The following is a 20283-nucleotide window of genomic DNA, read 5'->3' as shown; positions in this document are numbered from 1 at the left end:
CAGATTATAGGTAACCAAAAACAATGTCAGATGTCCATTTTTACCCCTATTCTCTTTCCTGTTAACCGAGTCTTTGCCTGGCACCAATGGTCTCCTTAGAGTAGGTCCCTGATATTAACTGCTAGACTTCCTTAATAACTAGCAAAATCAAACAACGAAGTCGTGCGAGAGATCATCTTGCAGGTCTACCCAGCCCTGTCTGCCTGGATTTCCTCAGTTTCATTGGCCCAAGAGCTACCCAAGCCCAGAACATGATGCTGTGCATCACAAATCTGCAAACAAACCTGCCCTATGGAAGCACTAGAAGAAACAACCAGGTCTCACATAGAAATCTGACTGCCCAGCAGAGTGAATGCTTTCATACGGGGATAGAGGAGACCCAGGTGGTAGTCCTGGCTCTCACATTAACCAATTGTGTGACCTTGAGGAAATGAGGAAATGACTTCATTACTTTGTACTTGATTTCCTATCTGTATAAAAACAACAAAAACAGAAAAAAAAAGAAGAGAAAGAGCCACTGGCACCAAGAGAGGGAAAAGAAAACTAACACAGGGAAAGTACTGATGATGCCCGAGTTTTACTTTCAGTCTTTACAACAAACATACAAGACACTTTGTCGAGGAAGAAACTGAGACAGAGATATCAAGTCTTCTCCCAATCGTGGAGTAAACAAGTTGCTGAGCCAGGATTTGAACCCATTTCTCCAACTTCAAAGATCTTCCTCTGTGTTTCCTTCTGCTTTGAAAACAAATTTTGAATTTTAGAAACAATGAGTATTGCTTTTAAGGAATTACAATGTTTCTAAAAAGGCCAATGTCTCCTTGGACTACTATCCCTCCCCTCTACCCTGATCGCCTCGGACAAAATTTCTCATGTCACCATATATAACCACTCTTTATCATTTTAGTGTTTGTCCTTCCACAGTTTTCTATGCATTTATACACAATGCATAGAAAGCATAAAATACTGTCTATATATGTGTGTGTATATTTTTCTAGAAAAAATGATGGTATTCTGCAAATATCTTTATTCAGCTTGCATGTTTAACAATAGGTCTTGGAGATCTAGCTCTGTTACAAAGCTGTCTCATTCCTTTTGGCTGCTACATAGTATTTCAGAGCATAGAGATACAAGTTTGTTTAGCTGTTGCTCTACTGGTGGACATTTAGTCTTCTGTTAGCCCATGGTTCTATTCCAACATGGTTATCTGTTTCTAGCTTCCACAGATGAATTCCATAGCCTCTTTTAGCTAAAAAATTCTGTGGTATGAAAGAAATGAAATGGCTATGAGTCCAAGGATATAAATCACTCCTAAACAACTTGTTTATCAGGCAGTAAAATAACACCAGATTGTGAAATATATATGTTACATTAAAATAAAAGAGCTGAAGAGACACCTCCCATTCACCCACCCCCAAGCCCCTACACACAAAAAAATGATCCAAACAGGTCTGGGTAGGATAAATGTCTCCCCGGGAACTAGAGACAAACCATAGTCTACTTTGTGTTCACATACTCTGGGATTCAAGGCTTTGCATAGATATTCTTGATTATAGCAGTTTTTTTCTGAAACAGTTGAGGTTTAACATGATGCATGTGATGTAGTGGATGCTCAACATATTATATTATTTAATCCTAGTGATAATCTTTTAGCACAGAGATAATCTCCATTTGATCGATGAAACAACTAAGGCTTAGCGAGGCTAAGTAATTTTGCCCAAAGTCACAAAATAGTGACATGATCAAGTTTCAAAACTAAGTTGTCTGACTCCAAGAGTCTGTCTTCTTTTGCTTTTAACCAATTGTGTGACCAATTGCTGTCATCAATTGCTTTTAACCAGAGTTAGTTCAAAAGGACCTGATCATAAAGAACAGGTTTCTACGTGATGTAAAACTTGTCAACACTGTCCTGTGCTTACCTCTTCAGCTCATCTCCTACTCCCTTCCCTGCCCTGGACCTGAACTTATATTACTTATAACTGCCCTATAACACATTGCTATGAACTTCTGCACATGCTGTTTCTTTCTTTCTGGAACATTCTTCTAGGTGACTTTCAGCTAAAGCATCACTTCCTGCAGGAAGTCTTTGCTCCAGCATCCCCACCTTACACTTGCCCAAGACTGAGTCAGGGACATTTCCTCAGAGAGCTTCATCTTTACCTTTCTCAGTGCGCTTGACATATTAAATTATAAATATTTGTTACCTGACTGTCCTTATACTACACAGCAAGCTCCTTGAGAACAGGAACCACAGTTTACTAATGACTGAATCTCTAGCCGTAGCAAAATGTCTAATATGCAGTAGACATTTGATAAATGTTTGAAGACCAAATCTTAGAGTGATAATAAAATGAACTTGAAAGTGGACTCTATGCCCCCTATCTTCTGATTGCCCCAAGATGATCACCTTAGGTGCCCCCCTCCCACCCACCAGCCTGTTGACCTTGCTAAGTCCTCACTTCCTAAGCTTGCAAGAATTTTTTTCTGCATATGATTGCATGGGGAGATTGTGGCAGATGGGATGAGGAAGCCTGGGATTATGAAAGTCTGGGAATCTTAGAGAGGAATCTCTAAAGATGAAAGAGCCCTCCTTATATGGAGTCCAGATTTATTTTATCTACAAAGGATGGGGCATCCCTCTACTCCATGTGAAGCAGATAGAACAATATGCTAAGAAAGAAATGAGAGCTGAATTTTATTGAGAAAAAAAATAAATGGATTGTAGAAGAAAACTAATGAAGATCTCCTGGGAAATGTCAAGGAAAATGTAGCATCCAATAGTTTTAAAAAACAAATATCAAAAGATCCAAACCAGAAAGTGTGAAACAGAAACAGATTTTGCCGATGATAAATTGCTCTCCTGTATAGATTTTCTTCTTCTCAGTTACAAATCATTTGATGAAAAGAATTTGTTTATTCCAAGTTTGCCAACATAGTTTTTTGTTTTGACAGTTCAAGGAATGTATCAACTTTCCTCTAATGGCCTTTGAAGCTTCACAGTGTGGAAATTTGATATTCTAAGGCAATGTTTAAAAAGTATTCATTGAACTGGAACATAAAACTTCTGTTAACTAAGTATCAGGAATAAAAAAAAAACCTGCATCAGAAAGAAATTAGCATACATTCCAGAAAGGGCTGACACCTCCATCTGATTATTCTATTATTGTTAAAAATAATACATAGTGATAATTACAGTTACTTTTTGCTGAGTGCTGACTATATGCTAGGCAATGTACTAGATTCTGGCAGTGTGGTAGGGAGCAAAACAGATCTGCCTTGTGTCTGGATAGGTGGATATATACATGCAATTACACAGATGTGTGTATAATTATAAAAGTAAGAAGAGTGAGTTTTAAAGAAAGAACAACAGTGGAAACCTACTCTATGTTGATATCAGTGGAGACCTTTCTGAGGAAGTGATATTTGAGCTGGAATGTGAAGCATGAGAAAGAGGCAACCAGATTAATAGTGCTGGGAGAAGGATGTTATATAGGCAAAGGCCAGAGAACGTGCAAGAATCTTCACATTGGAAAAAGCTTGGGCCTTTCCAACGACCTGAAGGAAGGCTGTCTGTCTATCATTGGTTTTCCTGCTGGCACTCAGATCAGCTCCTGCCTTTGCTCCTGGCCCTGGTATGCTTACGTTACTGGGACCTGATTCCTGCAGGCTGTGTCAAGCTGTCTTGTCAGATGGCTCTGCTGAACAGAGCCAACGGAAGGAACTGGTGAGGGATTGGAAGGTGGGCAAATGAGCAAAGCTAGGATATGTCTACCTCTTTTTTGCATGGCTCAGGAGAGCTTCTCCAGCAATGGTGAGATGTTCTCTGTGGCTTTAGCGTCTTTGGCTTTGGGGAAGACATGGTGATAACCCCTGTCATTTATTTTCAAACTAGGATAATTGGCTGGCAACATAACCCTTAGTTTAATGGCACCTCCTTGTACACAGGGGTGTAACTGTGGTTACAATTAACCTAGTTGCTTCTAGAAGATAATAAATTTAAACAGAAAGGATAATAAATTATAGCACTCACACATTAATGTCCCATTTGTCTATCCTTCTATTTTCCCACTAAAAGAGAACAAAAAAATACTGTGACCCATTTCTGGAACAGCTTGCAAAGCTATCAAAATTTTGGTCAGGGCAGCTAAGGTTTTTAACAGTGACTCACATGATCAGAAATCCACATGGAAGCAGCTGCCTGAATTTTTTTTTTTTGACTAATGATAGTGAGTAGAGGAGTCTGCCCTTGGCATAGAAAAATAACATGTGACCTAGAGTGGGTTGAGTGTCTATTACTATCTGTTTACAGTAATAATTATTAGTTGGATACTAATTTTGTTCAAGCATCTGTGTAAGATAATTTACATACAATATTTTTTAAGGTATGATTGATATACACTCTTATGAAGGTTTCACATGAAAAAACAATGTGGTTACTACATTTACCCATATTATCAAGTCCACACCCATACCATGCAGTCACTGTCCATCAGTGCAGCAAGATGCCACAGATCCACTATGTGCCTTTGTGCTACACTGTTCACCCCGTGATCCCCCACACCTTGTGTACTAAACATACTACCCCTCAGTCCCCTTCTCCCTCCCTCCCCATTGGTAACCACTAGTTCATTCTTGGAGTCTCTGAGTCTGCTGCTATTTTGTTCCTTCAGTTTTGCTTCATTGTTATACTCCACAAATGAGGGAAATCATTTGGTACTTGTCTTTCTCCGCCTGGCTTATTTCACTGAGCATAATGTCCTCCAGCTCCATCCACTTTAAATACAATATTAAATGTTCATGACAGATTAAAATTACCCCCAAGGTTGTAAGTACTATTGTCTCCATTCTGTAGAAGAGATTTGGGAATACAGGCTTCCCCTGTGCCCAAAGTCCACTTGAAACCACTTCACTTTTAAGAAAGATCTGCGTTAGTACCTGTTTTGGCTAATGTGAGAAATTGGAAGAGTATTTTTACTTTAACGCAATGGTAATTGCTTTTTTGCTTTACACCACTTTGGCTTATGAGAGGTGTCATAGCAACACTCTACTTCCGGGTAGCCAGGGAAGTTCATGTTACGAAACTAACTTAAGGTCAAAGATGATAATTTGATACAAACGCACATCTGCCGACTTTAAAATCCACAATACTTTACTACACCACAGCATCTCCTTTTTATCCATAATCTTACAATAGTTCAGTTTTACGATGAAATTAAGCATTACAAAACTATGGTTTGAATTATATTCATCTTTCAATATCATCAGCAACTGAGCCAAAACTACTCCCATGTGACTGGTGGCAATGAGGTAGAAGCAAAAGGGTGTTAGATCCTATTGGCCTATGCATTTATTGGAGAAGCAAATAGATCTTAAAAACACTGACGATGTTTTAAGCAAAAATCTCAATGTGTTGCCCTAGCGCCCAGCCAGTGCCGGATGCCCAGGATCCATCCGCATCAACCGTCACTTTGAGTGTGATGTACACACAGGGAAATTTAGACTTGCCACCCTAGGATTACAGTTCTGGGCTGCCCGCTGTCCAATGTCAGAAGGCGACCATTTATTTTGGGAGTAATAGTTGAGTGTTATTTTCTCCATCACAGGCAGAAACAGAGGCACATCTTTTGTCTTTTGAATTTTTTTTGTATCACTAATCTACAATTACATGAGAAACATTATGTTTACTGAACTCCCCCCTTCACCAAGCCCCACCACAAATCCCATTACAATCACTGTCCATCAGTGTAGTAAGATGCTATAGAGTCACTACTTGTCTTCTCTGTGTTGCCCAGCCCTCCCCGTGCACCCCCCCAATTTAAACATGCTAATCATAAGGCCCCCTTTCATCCTCTCCGCCCTTATCCCTCCCTTCCCACCCATCCCCCCCAGTCCCATATTCTTTGGTAATTGTTAGTCCATTCTGGGGTTCTGTGAATCTGCTGCAGTTTTGTTCCTTCAGTTTTTTTCTTTGTTCTAATACTCCACATATGAGTGAAATCATTTGATACTTGTCTTTCTCCACCTGGTTTATTTCACTGAGCATAATACCCTCTAGCTCCATCCATGTTGTTGCAAATGGTAGGATCTGTTTTTTTCTTATAGCTGAGTAATATTCCATTGTGTATATGTACCACATCTTCTTTATCCATTCATCTATTGATGGACATTTAGGTTGCTTCCATATCTTGGCTATTGTAAATAGTGCAGCGATAAACATAGCGGTGCATCTGTCTTTTTCAAACTGGAATGCTGCATTCTTGGGGTAAATTCCTAGAAGTGGAATTCCTGGGTCAAATGGTATTTCTATTTTGAGCTTTTTGAGGAACCTCCATACTGCTTTCCACAATGGTTGAACTAATTTACATTCCCACCAGCAGTGTAGGAGGGTTCCCCTTTCTCCACAACCTTGCCAAAATTTGCTGTTGTTTGTCTTTTGGATGGTGGCGATCCTTACTGGTGTGAGGTGGTATCTCATTGTGGTTTTAATTTGCATTTCTCTGATGACTAGCGATGTGGAGCATCTTTTCATGTGTCTGTTGGCCATCTGAATTTCTTCTTTGGAGAACTGTCTGTTCAGCTCCTCTGACCATTTTTTAATTGGGTTATTTGCTTTTTGTTTGTTGAGGTGCGTGAGGTCTTTATATATTTTGGGTGTCAACCCTTTATTGGATGGATATGTCATTTATGAATATATTCTCCCATACTGTAGGATACCTTTTTGTTCTGTTGATGGTGTCCTTTGCTGTACAGAAGCTTTTCAGCTTGATATAGTCACACTTGTTCATTTTTGCTTTTGTTTTCCTTGCCTGGGGAGATATGTTCAAGAAGAAGTTACTCATGTTTATGTCCAAGAGATTTTTGCCTATGATTTTCTCTAAACATTGTATGGTTTCATGACTTACATTCATGTCTTTGACCATTTTGTATTTGCTTTTGTGTATGGGGTTAAACAATGGTCCAGTTTCACTCTGTTACATGCAGCTGTGCAGTTTTGCCAACACCAGCTGTTGAAGAGGCTGTCATTTCCCCATTGTATGTCCATGGCTCCTTTATCATATGTTAATTGACCATATGTGTTAGGGTTAATATCTGAACTCTCTATTCTGTTCCACCGGTCTGTGAGTCTGTTCTTGTGCCAGTACCAAATTGTCTTGATTACTGTGGCTTTGTAGTAGAGCTTGAAGTTCGGAATTGAGATTCCCCCCACTTTAGTCTTCCTTCTCAGTATTGCTTTGGTTATTCGGGGTCTTTTGTCATTCCCTATGAATTTTAGAACTATTTGTTCCAGTTCATTGAAGAATGCTGTTGGTATTTTGATAGGATTGCATTGAATCTATAGATTTCTTTAGGCAGGATGGCCATTTTGACAATATTAATTCTTCCTAGCCAAGAGCATGGGAAGAGTTTCCATTTGTTAGTGTCCACTTTAATTTCTCTTAAGAGTGTCTTATAGTTTTTAGGGTATAGGTCTTTCACTTCCTTTGTTTGGTTTATTCCTAGGTAGTTTATTCTTTTTGATGCAATTGTGAATGGAATTGTTTTCCTGATTTCTTTTTCTATAGCTCACCATTAGTGTATAGGAAAGCCACAGATTTCTGTGTATTAATTTTGTATCCTGCAACTTTGCTGAATTCCGATATTAGTTCTAGTAATTTTGGTGTGGAGTCTTTAGGGTGTTTTATGTACAATATCATATGTCATCTGCAAATAGTGACAGTTTGACTTCTTCTTTACCAATGTGGATGCTTTGTATTTCTTTCTTTTGTCTGATTGGCGTGCTTAGGACCTCCAGTACTATGTTAAATAACAGTGGGGAGAGTGGGCATCCCTGTCTTGTTCCCAATCTTAGGTGAAAAGCTTTCAGCTTTTCGCTGTTTAGTATGATGTTAGTTGTGGGTTTGTCATATATGGCCTTTATTATGTTGAGGTACTTGCCCTCTATACCCATTTTGTTGAGTGTTTATCATGAATGGATGTTGAATTTTGTCAAATGCTTTTTCAGCATCTATGGAGATGATCATGTGGTTTTTGTCCTTTTGTAGATGTGGTGTATTATGTTGATGAATTTTCAAATGTTGTACCATCCTTGCATCCCCTGAGATGAATCCCACTTGATCATGGTGTATGATCCTCTTGACATATTTTTGAATTCGGTTTGCTAATATTTTGTTGAGTATTTTTACATCTATGTTCATCAGGGATATTGGTCTATAATTTTCTTTTTGGTGGCGTCTTTGCCTGCTTTTGGTATTAAGAGTGATACTGGCTTCATAAAATGAGTTTGGAAGTATGCCCTCCTCTTCTATTTTTGGAAAACTTTAAGGAGAATGGGCATCATGTCTTCTCTATATGTCTAATGATAAAATTCAGTGGTGAATCCATCTAGCCTGGGCATTTTTTTAGAAAGAACATTATGTTTACTAGGTTCCCCCTTCACCAAGTCCCCCCCACATATCCCTTCACAGTCACTGTCCATCTGCGTAGTAAGATGCTGTAAAATCACTACTTGTCTTCTCTTTGTTGCACAGCCCTTCCCGTGTCCCCCATGCACTATACATGCTAATCGTAATGCCCTCTTTCTTTTTCCCCGCCCTTATCCCTCCCTTCCCACCCATCCTCCCCAGTCCCTTTCCCTTTAGTAACTATTAGTCCATTCTTGGGTTCTGTGATTCTGCTGCTGTTTTGTTCCTTCAGTTTTCCTTTGTTCTTTTACTTCACATATGAGTGTAATCATTTGGTACTTGTCCTTCTCCGCTTGGCTTATTTCACTGAGCATAATACCCTCTAGCTCCATCCATGTTGTTGCGAATGGTAGGATCTGTTTTTTTCTTATGGCTGCGTATCTTCGGTAGTTTTTTGATTACCGATTCAATTTTGTTGTTGGTATTTGGTCTGTTTAGATTTTCTGTTTCTTCCTTGGTCAGTGTTGGAAGGTTGTATTTTTCTAGAAAGTTGTCCATTTCATCTAGGTTATCCAGTTTGTTAGAATATAGATTTTCATAGTATTCTCTAATAATTCTTTGTATTTCTGTGGTGGCCATAGTGATTTTTCCATTCTCATTTCTGATTCTGTTTATGTGTATAGATTCTCTTTTCCTCTTAATAAGTCTGGCTAGGCGTTTATCCATTTTGTTTATTTTCTGAAAGAAACAGCTCTTGGTTTCATTGATTTGTTCTATTGTTTTATTCTCAATTTTATTTGTTTCTTCTCTGATCTTTATTGTGTCCCTCCTTCTGCTGACTGGGTGTCATTTGTTCTTCTTTTTCCAGTTTCCATAATTGTGACTTTAGACTATTCATTTGGGATTGTTCTTCCTTCTTTAAATAGGCCTGGATTGTATATACTTTCCTCTTAGAACTGCCTTCACTGCATCCCACAGAAGTTGGGGCTTGTGCTGTTGTTTTCATGTGTCTCCATATATTGCTCGATCTCTGTTTTAATTTGGTCATTGATCCATTGATTATTTAGGAGCATGTTGTTAAGCTCCATGTGTTTGTGAGGCTTTTTGTTTTCTTTGTACAATTTATTTCTAGTTTTATACCTTTATGATCTGAGATGTTGGTTGGTAGAGTTTCAATCTTTTTGAATTTACTGAGGCTCTTTTTGTGGCCTAGTAAGTGGTCTATTCTGTAAAATGTTCCATGTGCACTTGAGAAGAATGTGTTTCCTGCTACTTTTGGGTGTCAAGTTCTGTCGATGTACCATTTGGTCTAGCCTTTTCTTAATGCTTCCAGGACACCGATGCATATGAGATTGAGTGTCTCACAGTAATCCAACTCTGTTGGGAAGTAATCAAGTTCTTTCTCCCTTTTCTCCTTTCTGTTTATCCTTTAGTTTAATGCTGACAGATGATGTCTGTTTTTTATCCAGTTGTCCAACTTTGTTTTCTCCACTGTTTCCCTTTTGGTTTGCTCTCTCTAGTATTATGCAGAACAACAAACCAACTCAGGAAGTACAACTTTATCAGAAAAAGATTAGCAACAATTTTATTAAAAAGAAACAACAACCATCTATTTGTATGTTTACATCTAAAGGAAATACATCTAGATGTTTGTTAATTAATTAATTTTTTTTCCTTTGTAGTATTATTCCCAAATTTCCGCCATGACCATGTGCTTATTTTGTAATTAAAACATCGTTTTATTTAATATTTCATTATAATTCATTGGTTTTGAATCGTACCTGTGCCATTACAATATGGATGTCGTCGTGGTTATATCACCACTGAATGACCTGGGTTAAAACACCTCACTGAGCATCAATTTCTCCATTTGTTAAATGCATCCTTCACAGAACTGGGAGAATTAAATGAAATAAACTAAGTAGAGTGTGTGGCATACAGAGAGTGACTTAAAAGTATCATTCCCAGGGAAAAAGATGGCAGCATGAGAAGTGAGGCAGAAACCTCCTTCCAAAACCACATGTAACACAAATATACAGCAAATACAACTGATCCTGAAAGAGCGACCTGAAGACTGCAGAACAGAGACTACATTTGGGGAATAGAGAATAACTCACAGAAAAGGCTAAAGTAGCAAAGTTGCTATCCGGTGGGACCCAAGCCCTTCCCAACCCCAGCTCACTGGCAGGAGGAAGAGAAATGGAGCAGAGAGGTAGTAGAAGCCCAGGACTGCTGAACACCCAGCCCTGGAGATCTGCTCTGGGAGCACAAACCCACATTACATGGTGCTTTGGAGATTAGTGGGGTTGTAAATCAAAGACAGGCAGAATACTTGGAGAGACTGAAATTCCAGCTGCTTGTGGAGAACAAGTATGCACAACCAACAGCTCTTGGACAAAAGAAAGGTGGGCACCTTGAAAGACTTCACAACAGTGAGAGGGGTGCAAAAGATGCAAAGATTTACACAGGGCTTGCTGCTCAGGAGAAAGGGCAGGTGGACAAAGTCGTCCCAGCACACTCTGCCCAACTGGCTGGAAACTTTCAGGAGCTTCAAATGCTTCATTCCTCTGGCTGGCAACAAAACCTGGAGGCCCTCCACTGTGATACAAAGCCTGCCGCTCCTTCCTCCCAGCAGGCATTAATCCACACATGTGCTGCCCCCACCATTATGCTAGGCCAGCCAGAGGGTGGCCCTGCCTATGGCAGCTACAGGGGCATAGTGCAGAGGTTTCTCCCTGTGCACTCAGCCCACTGGATCTGGCAGTGGATGCAGGCACTGCAGCTGGGAAGTAGGAAACAGATCGTTCCTCACAGCAGGCACTGGTGCCATTCGCCTGTAACCCCCACCTTTGCTCCAGGTGCTCAGCAGCTTGAGAGAGTAGAGCTTCTGGGCACCAGAGAATGCCACCTACACAAAGTTACTATTCATAGGGATCACCTGAGAAAAGAAACAGCAGACAAATTTTGTACAAACAAAAATTCAGATGCCAGAAAGAGGGCTAAGTGAAACTGAAATCACCAATCTTCTTGATAAAGATTTCAAAATAAAAATCATAAACATGATCATGGAGCTACAGAAAAATATTCAAGATTTCAGGGAGGACTTCAAGAAAGACACAGAAAATTTGAAAAATACAGTATCTGAAATGAAACAAACAGTGGAGGGGTTTACAAATAGATTAGATGAGGCAGAGGAAAGGGTAAATGAAACAGAAATTAGATAACAAGAAAAAGAAGGAGCTGAGGCACAAGAGAAAAAAGGATCTCTAAGAATGAAAATATTGAGAGAACTGTGTGACCAATCCAAACAGAACAATATTTGCATTATAGGGGTACCAGAAGAAGAGAGAAAGGGATAGAAAGTGACTTTGAGGAGGTACTTGCTGAAAACTTCCCCAATCTGGGGAAGAAGATAGTCTCTCAGCCATGGAGATCCACAGATCTTCCAACACAAGGGACCCAAGGAAGACAACACCAAGATAGTAATTAAAATGGCAAAGATCAAGGACAAGGACAGACTACTAAAAGCAGGCAGAGAGAGAAATAAGATCACATACAAAGGAAAGCCCACCAGGCTAACATCATTAAATTTATGCTGAGTCCTTAACTATGCATTTTGTATTTTTCTTAGCTATATTAGATTATTTCAATTTACTTTCTTTTGAAAATTCTCCACTTGTAATTTAATTCCTTGAACATATTATGCATAGTTTTGCCTTATAATTGCACATAATGAGTATGTGCCATATAATTTCAATATCTGTAGTTCTTTGGGGTCTAGTCCTAATATTTACTGTCCCTTGGCTTTTCATCAATTTTGTGCACTTGTAAGTCTCACTGTTTTTGATTAAGGGGTGAACATTGCATGTCAGAATTCCACAGATAATTTGAAGTTGTGTATAATACTATTTTCCTACAGAAACAATTAATTTTGCTTCTTGTAGGCAGCTTATGTTGCCCTGCCAATCACCCAGAAGTAACCACAAACCTGAATTGCTTTATTTAAAATTATTTTACTCTGTATATTTACACCTCTAAGCAATATATTGTGTGTTTTTGCTTATTTTAAACTTTAAATAATATATGCTTTCTATAGTCTTCTGAGGCTCGCCTTTTTCCCTCAATATAATGGTTCTAAGATTGATCCATGTTATTGTAATTCTTTCATTATTTCTACCATTTATGTCCACACACTCTATATCTATTTTCTTTTCAGTGGACACTTGTGGGTTATCCCAGCTTTTTAAAACTGTTACAGACAAGTTGCTATGAATATTCTTGTACATTTCTCATATTGTCGATAGTCAAAACATTCTCTAAAATACACAACTAGGAGTGGGATGTTTGTGTGGAAGAATATGAACATGTTCTACTTTTTTAGATGATATCTTGATGGTGTACCATTTTGCCCTCACGAACAATTGCTTATGAGTTCTCTTTGGTTTATAGATTCACTAATACTTGACATCATCAAATTTCTAAATTTTGCCAATATATTACGTGCTAATTGGTAATCACTATGGTATAAAACTAATTTACATTTCCTTAGCTACTAAAGAGATTCAGCAGCTATTTAGGTACTGCTTTTGCCATTCATATTTCCTACTCTGTGAAATACCTGTTATTAACATAAATTTTTGCCCATTTTACTTAAAAAGATAGATTCCTAAGAGTTATATATAATTGGAATACAAATTCCTTATTAGTTTTGTGTGTTGTAACATCTTTTCCAGATTGTGGCTTTTTTTTTTCAGTTTGTTTTGGTGTGTTTTAATGAAGGGAAGTTGTTAATATTAGAATTAATTACTCCTTCCAAAATAAATAGCTGGAAAAAATTGAATTTTAATTGTTGTTGCAGTAGTAATCACAAACACTTTCTTTATTAAAATGTATTTAAAAAATATTTTTAAATGGATGTTATTTTTAAAGTTCATATTTACCATTAAAATAATAAAATAATTTCATATTTTTTATTTTAAAAGATGTTAGACGTTACTGTGATCTTATTTTCAAATTTTGGAAATTTTGACATTGCCAAAAAAATATGCGCACAATTTCTGTACAAATCTTACTAACTAGAAAGAATTACACCCAGAATTTTGACATTAAACCAGGATGTCATTGAGACAGAATAGTATCAGTGTATGAAATGAGATCTTATTTTTAAAATACTCTTTATATTATATTGTTTTAAAGTGCAAGAATTAGAGCCTAATACTTCTTGTGGCTTAAAAACTTCGTGCTTTTCACATATTTTTTCTATTGAGCTTATTATTCCAGTCATTTAGCAATTTCCTTGCAATATGAAATTTTATCCAGTTACAAATAAGAAACAACAAAAGATCTGTGTGTGTTACTCAGTAATATAGTGAAATTTTAAAAATTGTATGACACTGCTAACAAAACGGAAAATTTTAAACTGTGAAACTTTAATCACTATTAATTTAAATTCATAGTTTTGTTGTGAAAGACTAATAAAGATATTTAATAAATCACATTTGGTTTTTTATTTTTCTATTCATGTGAAGTTGTTTTAGAAGGTTTTTTTTTATTCATTTGTGAATTAAAACTTACTTGACACCTTCAGGAGTCTGAGAACCTTCCCTTCCATAGAGAAGTCACTAGTATATATTTGTATCTCAAGGGTCTTCTTCTCTGGGGAGATTCAGCCTAAAATTAGGTGAGCCCTTCACACATTCCATCAGTCATTCCCTCAAAAAGCATTTATTGAGAGCCTAGTGGAGGTTTCTTTTAGGCACTGATGATTCAGTGGTGGACAAGACAGCCAAGATCCCTGCTCTCACTAGGACTTAAATTCCAGAGGAGAGAGTGAGTTAGAAATAAATACAAAAAAGGTAATACATTAGTAAGAAAATAGCAGGTAGTTCTACACTAAGAATAAAAATATGGTGACTCATTTGATGGAAAATAACTGGGTGGTCACAGAAGGACACATTCAATGATTAGGAATCACAGCCCTGCTCACAGAGGGTACAGTCAGTGCACAGTCCCTGAGTGACAGGCGTTTGAGAACCAGAATAACATTAATGTTGAAGAGGAGATCTGTATGAGGTGAAGCCAGAGGAGTAGGCAGGGCCAGGTTATGCAGGCCTTTCCAGGATTAAAAGTCTGGAAAATATTCTAATTGTTATGGGAAGACAGTGGAGGGTATTAAATGACAGATGGGCATGATGTGATTTGAATTTTTCAAAGACCATACTGACTGCAGTGTAGTGAATGTAGTTTAAGAGTAAAGTTGTTACGGGGCTAATAATCTGAAACATATTTTAGGGGCTCAGATGCATTGAACATAGGAAAACTCATAATCAAAATTCATAATAGGAATAGCACTAAACAACACTTAAAATAGTTGCTGAGGGCGAATTTTTTATAGGAGTTCAGCCAATACATACAAGTGGAAGGACAGAAAGTTTTGAATTATTTTGTAACCTGTACAGAAATAATGAATCTAGGCAATGGTCACCACTGGTTCCTAGAATGTTTAATTTAAAGTTATTTGGGAATTACATAGTGAATGGAACAATCTGACATCATCTGAACCCACAGATTAATTTTATTATCACTTAAAGAGGGACAACCAGACATTAGATAACTTCTGATATGATACAAGAAAGTATATAACACATCACCCAATAAAGTGAAGTAACTTAAGCCAAAATAAAAGTGGACCTGAATATAATCAAGTCTCCAGATCTAATTAACAACGTAGGGGAAAATAAAGGGAAAGAAATATGTGAAAGAACTATGCAGATGCAATCAGCCAATCCAGAATGTGGGTAATACTAGGGAACAAATAAACTTTTTTTTTCTTATCAAATACATGACATAAAATAAAGGAGAATATTACAGATTAAATTAAAACCCAAGAAAAATCTGCAATGTGTGATCCTTGTTTGGAGTCTTACTCAAACAGAACCATAAGAAGACATTTTGACACAATCTAGGAAACTTGAAAGTGGATTGAGTATGGGATGATGTAACAGAATTATTGTTTCTTTTGTTAGGTGTACAGTGCTGTTAACAGCTTTGTTAAAAACCTAAGTCACTGATACCACTACTGACACATACTGCAATATTTAGTAAAATTAAATGATATCTGTGCTTTCTTTTAAATACTTCATTGATTGGAGGATAAATGAAAGACTGGAAGAATGTTAATTGTTGAAATTTGATGAAGTTTTAATGGGGATTCTTTATAATATTCTCCTTTGTTTCATATATATTTAAAATGTTCTCTAGCAATAAGTTAAAACACAAATATCAAAAAATAATATCTAATCGTGGAATAAGAGGAAAAGGCTAATGTAATAGTTCAGACAAGGGATAAGAGTAGATTGGTCTTGGGTAGAAGTAGTTGAGACAGAAGAGTGGATGGATTCTGAACACATGGGTAGACATAAAGTATGCAGGGTTACCTATTGGATTAATTTAAGGTGGGGAAAAATTTTTTAATGGTAGCTGGATTTTGGTTTAAGTAAACTGGGAGAATGGTGATACTGCTCTGAACTGTGGAAAGCACAGAGAGGAACAGGTTGGAGTCAAAGTCAGTAGTTCTGTTTTGATCATCCTAGGTTTAAGAAACCTATTAGACATCCTAATGAAAAATATAAGTAGACAGTTGACTATTCCAATCTAATTCCAGGATGACACCAGGGCTAGAGGTACAAATTTGAAGTCAGGGAATACTGGCTTTTAATATCATGAAAATGGTTAAGTCTCTATAGAGAGAGTGTGTAGATAGAAAAGAAAGGAATTAATCCCAGGATTGAACTTGGGAAGTACCAACATTCAGAAATCAAGCAGAAGTACTGAGTTAGCAAAGGAGTCTGAGAAGGGAAGTCCAGGAGAGAGTGCATCACAGAAACCAGAAGAAATAATTTCAGATAGGAGAGAATGCCCAGTTATATCAACTCCTACTTAGAAGTCAAATAACATAAGGATAGAAAAATGACCACTGGATTTGGTAATGTGGATGTTAATTTTGGATATGAGGAACTAGAAGAAAAACAGATTTGGAATAGAAGCAGGAGACTGAAAGATTCCTGTGTAATGATTACCAAGTTCAAGCTACTTAACATGTCCATTATTTTACATAGTTACATTTTTGGTGTATGTGTGGTAAGGACACTTAAGATCTTTTGTATTAGCCAATTTCAAGCATACAATACATTATTACTAACTACAGTTACCATGCTGTACATTAGATTTTTTGAATTTATCATGTTTAGCTGAAAGTTGGTATCCTATAATCACCATAACCCAAAACATGATACTATACACTTTAAATATATACAATTTTTAATTTGTTAGGTATACCTCAATAAAGCTAGGGGGAAAAAACCTATTTATAAGAAAGCAAGTGTAATCGTAGTAAAAAAAGGACCCAGCTGAGAGTGACAGTTCCATGGATAAAGCAATATAAAAATTAAATTGAGGAAGAAAAGTAGGTGAATGTGTGTGTAATCACCCATAGCAAGAAATAAATGTGTAAAGAATAAAGCTTCAAATCAAGAAAAAAATTCATATGGTATATACTTAATCTCACTGACTTTATTGCAATACTTTTAGAATGGAAAAAGACCAACTTTCTGGTGCTTATCCTCAAGAGATCATATCTGTGAAATGATCTCTAAGATAGTATAGGAAGATTCACCCTTGTAGCAGAGTTTTTTAAGTATATAATGTCAAATGAGTCATAGAAACTTCATTAGATACTAATATCTTATTAGCAGCATACATTTGAGATACTAGCCTCTCTCTTTAACCCATAGTTATGAAAAATAATAAAAGTATAACTCACATCTTTAAATAATTCTCTTTCATGTTCCCTTGTAGCTAAATATTTTAACTTATGCTAGATTTCTCCAAGTGGTCCTAAGAAAGCTCAAAGTGATATGAGGTATTATTGAAAATACATATAATTGGGAGATTCAAGTTGGCAGCGTGAGAGTTGAGACAGAGAAGTCCTCCCAAAACCACAAATAGTACAAAAATGTAGTTAATTAATACAACTAAAACTAAAACAGCAAAAAGAAAGAAGGCTGAACCAGACTGCATACAAACCTCATGAACAGAGCGGACCTCACGAAACAGAGTAACATACAAAAGCCTTGATCAGGCGGGACCCGAGCCCTTCCCCCACCCCAGCTCACCGGCATGAGGAAGAGAAATGGAGCGGGGGAGGGGGTGGAGGCCTGGGACTGCGGAACACCCGGCCCTGGAGTCCTGCTTTGCAAGCAGAAACCTACCTTGTGTGGTGCTCTGGAGGGTGGGGAGCTCAGCAGACACGGAGTGCTTGAGAGACAGACATTCCGGCCGTTCATGGAGCACGGGATCCACATCCGGCCGCTCTGTGACAGAGGAAAGGCAGGCAGTCTGAGAGGCTTCCGAGCAGCAAGAGGGCTGCTGAAGGGGCGGGGTTTACATGTAGCTTGCTGCCTGGGGGAGGGGAGAGCTGGACAAGGTTGTCTGAATGCACTCTGCCCAGCAGATTGGGAACTTTGAGGAGCTTCAGGGCTCCATACTCCTGGCTGGCTGCTCAGCCCCGAGGCCCCCCACTGTGACACGCAGCCTGCTGGGCCTTCCTCCTGGCCTACCGGAACCGGTTCAAAAACCGGCTGTCACTGCGCTGCCATCAGGCCAGCCAGAGGGAGACCCCGCCTACAACAGCTAGAGACGCAGAGCACAGAGGCTTACACCTGTGTGCTCGGCCCACTGGCTCTGATACTGGAGACAGGCACCGCAGAGGGGAATCAGGAAACAGATCTTTCCTCCCCCCAGGCACCAGCTCTGCTCCCCTACGTCCTCCAATCTCACTCTAGGTGCTGAGCAGCTCCAGAGACTGGAGCTTCTGGGCACTAGTGGGCACCACACATAAATATGAAACATCAAAAAAACATGGTTCAGACCAAAATCTCACAAACCCCAGAAAAAGGACCAAATGAACCTAAACTCACCAATCTGCCTGAGAGAGAGTTCAAAATAAAATCATAACCATGCTGCTCATGAAGGTACAGAAAAATATTCAAGAACTCAGGAATGAATTTAAGTCAGAGATTCAATCATTAAGAAATTCCATAACTGAAATGAAACATACAATGGAGGGATTTAAAAGCAGCTTGGATATGCTGGAGGAGACGATAAATGAAATAGAAACTAGAGAAGAGGAATACAAAAAAGCTGAGTCATGGGACAAACCCTCTTCAAAGAGATCTTCTCTATCCATTACTCTACAGTTTCTTTATAATGTTACTGAGTAAGGATTTCTATTTACTATACATCTGGCTTCTTGAATTTGTAGATTAGTGTGTTTGAGTAGTTTCCAAGCAAATACCTTCTTGAAAATTTCCTCTGAAAAATATTCAGAACACACTGCTGTGTGTTCCATCATCAGAAAAAGTAAATGAATCTAGAATACATGAAGAACTCTTAAAACTGCATAGTAAGAAAAATAACCCAATAAGAAAATGACAAATAACTTGAACAGCCCCTTCACCAATGAAGGTGTATGAGTGGTCAGTATGTACATGAAAAGATCATCGTTAGTCACTAGGGAAATTAAAATTAAAATGTCAAACAAATACTGAAGGGCCCCCACCCATAAGATGGTGAACCTCCTGCTTCTCTTCCGAGACCTCGGTTCCTGCTGGCGCCACCTGAAGCCCAATCACCTCTCTCCCCCATCCCAATCCCAGCACCTAGCCAATAGCCACCAGCCCCGTAGAAGTAACACCACAATCACCCCATGCCCCTTCCTATATAACCCAGCACCTTTCCCTCATAAAGCGGAATTCTCTGGTGAATTGCTGCTGTGTGTCGCTCCTTTCCTTTCATTGGTGCCGAAACCCGGGAGACGGGACACCCCAACTGGGCCCCGTCTTCCCCCGACACCAGCAGCAGCTTGCCCTCGTCCTCTTTTCCCGGCGCTGGCTCATCACACTCACCACTCCTCTCTGGCCTTTGGGTAAGTTTTCCCCCGGAGTGGGCCACTCTTCCCCGAGCTATCACAGCGCCATTGACCGTGATCGTCCGGCAAGGCCCTGACACTCGGGGACAAGGAGGGAACTCTCCCCGCCTTAGGCCTTCACGGCTGCGGCGGACCCTCCTCCAACAGCCATAAACGAGGGGACTCCTTTGCAGATGAGAACGCTCCCTTCCACCCTCACCCTCCTTCCATTCCTTCCGCCGAAAATTCCTAGTACCAGGTACCTGGGACTCCGGCACTCTGCCTTCATAGAGAAGTCTGGGTGATGACCCACACTTCCTAAGAAACCGACTCGGATACGAGTTTCCGCAGACCACCAGGGATCATCGGGGACGCCCTTTGTCTCCTTGCGGTCTGCTCCCAGTCCGAGGATCTCCATTCGTCTTCCCCTGTTTGTCTCCTTCTCTGTCCTTTAGCCATGGGAGCCTCCTCATCCCTCCCTGAAAGTTCACCTCTTGAATGCCTGCTCAAGCATCTAGCCACCCTCTCCCTGACGCCTGATATAAAACCAAAACTTCTCTGCAAATACTGCTCCCAAGATTGGCCTACATAGCCCCTAAACAATAACAACCAATGGCCCACAGGGGGAACTCTTGATCCTAACATCACTCGCGATCTCTTTAACTACTGCCAGCGCCTGAAAAAATGGAAGGAGATTCCCTATATCGAAACTTTTCGCCTCCTAGCTCAAAAGCCCAGCCTCTGCACCACCTGTTCCCCATCCCAAGTTCTCCAAGCCTGCAAGCCTTCTCCCTCTCCTCCACACACTCCCAGTCCCTCCTCGATTACCTTTGACCCAGCCAATGAACCTCCGCCATACAGGCTTCCCCCTTCAGCCACCCCCTCCTACAACCCCTCCACCCTCTTCCGCTGTTG

General features: G+C 39.1%; 1 long non-coding RNA gene across 1 annotated transcript; it reads right to left on the bottom strand.

The window, feature by feature from the left end:
* Positions 1-558: 558 nt before the first annotated feature.
* On the bottom strand, positions 559-19000 carry LOC130679103 (uncharacterized). Its single transcript, XR_008992088.1, has 2 exons — positions 17672-19000; positions 559-738 (listed from the first exon to the last, which is right to left on the bottom strand). It is a non-coding gene; the product is annotated as an uncharacterized LOC130679103 (long non-coding RNA).
* Between the last annotated feature and the right edge of the window lie 1283 nt (positions 19001-20283).

This window comes from Manis pentadactyla, chromosome 10, assembly GCF_030020395.1.
Source record: "Manis pentadactyla isolate mManPen7 chromosome 10, mManPen7.hap1, whole genome shotgun sequence".
NCBI classification, from domain to species: domain Eukaryota; kingdom Metazoa; phylum Chordata; class Mammalia; order Pholidota; family Manidae; genus Manis; species Manis pentadactyla.
The sequence above is the reverse complement of the archived record's forward strand: the minus strand, read 5'-3'. Positions and strand labels throughout refer to the sequence as shown.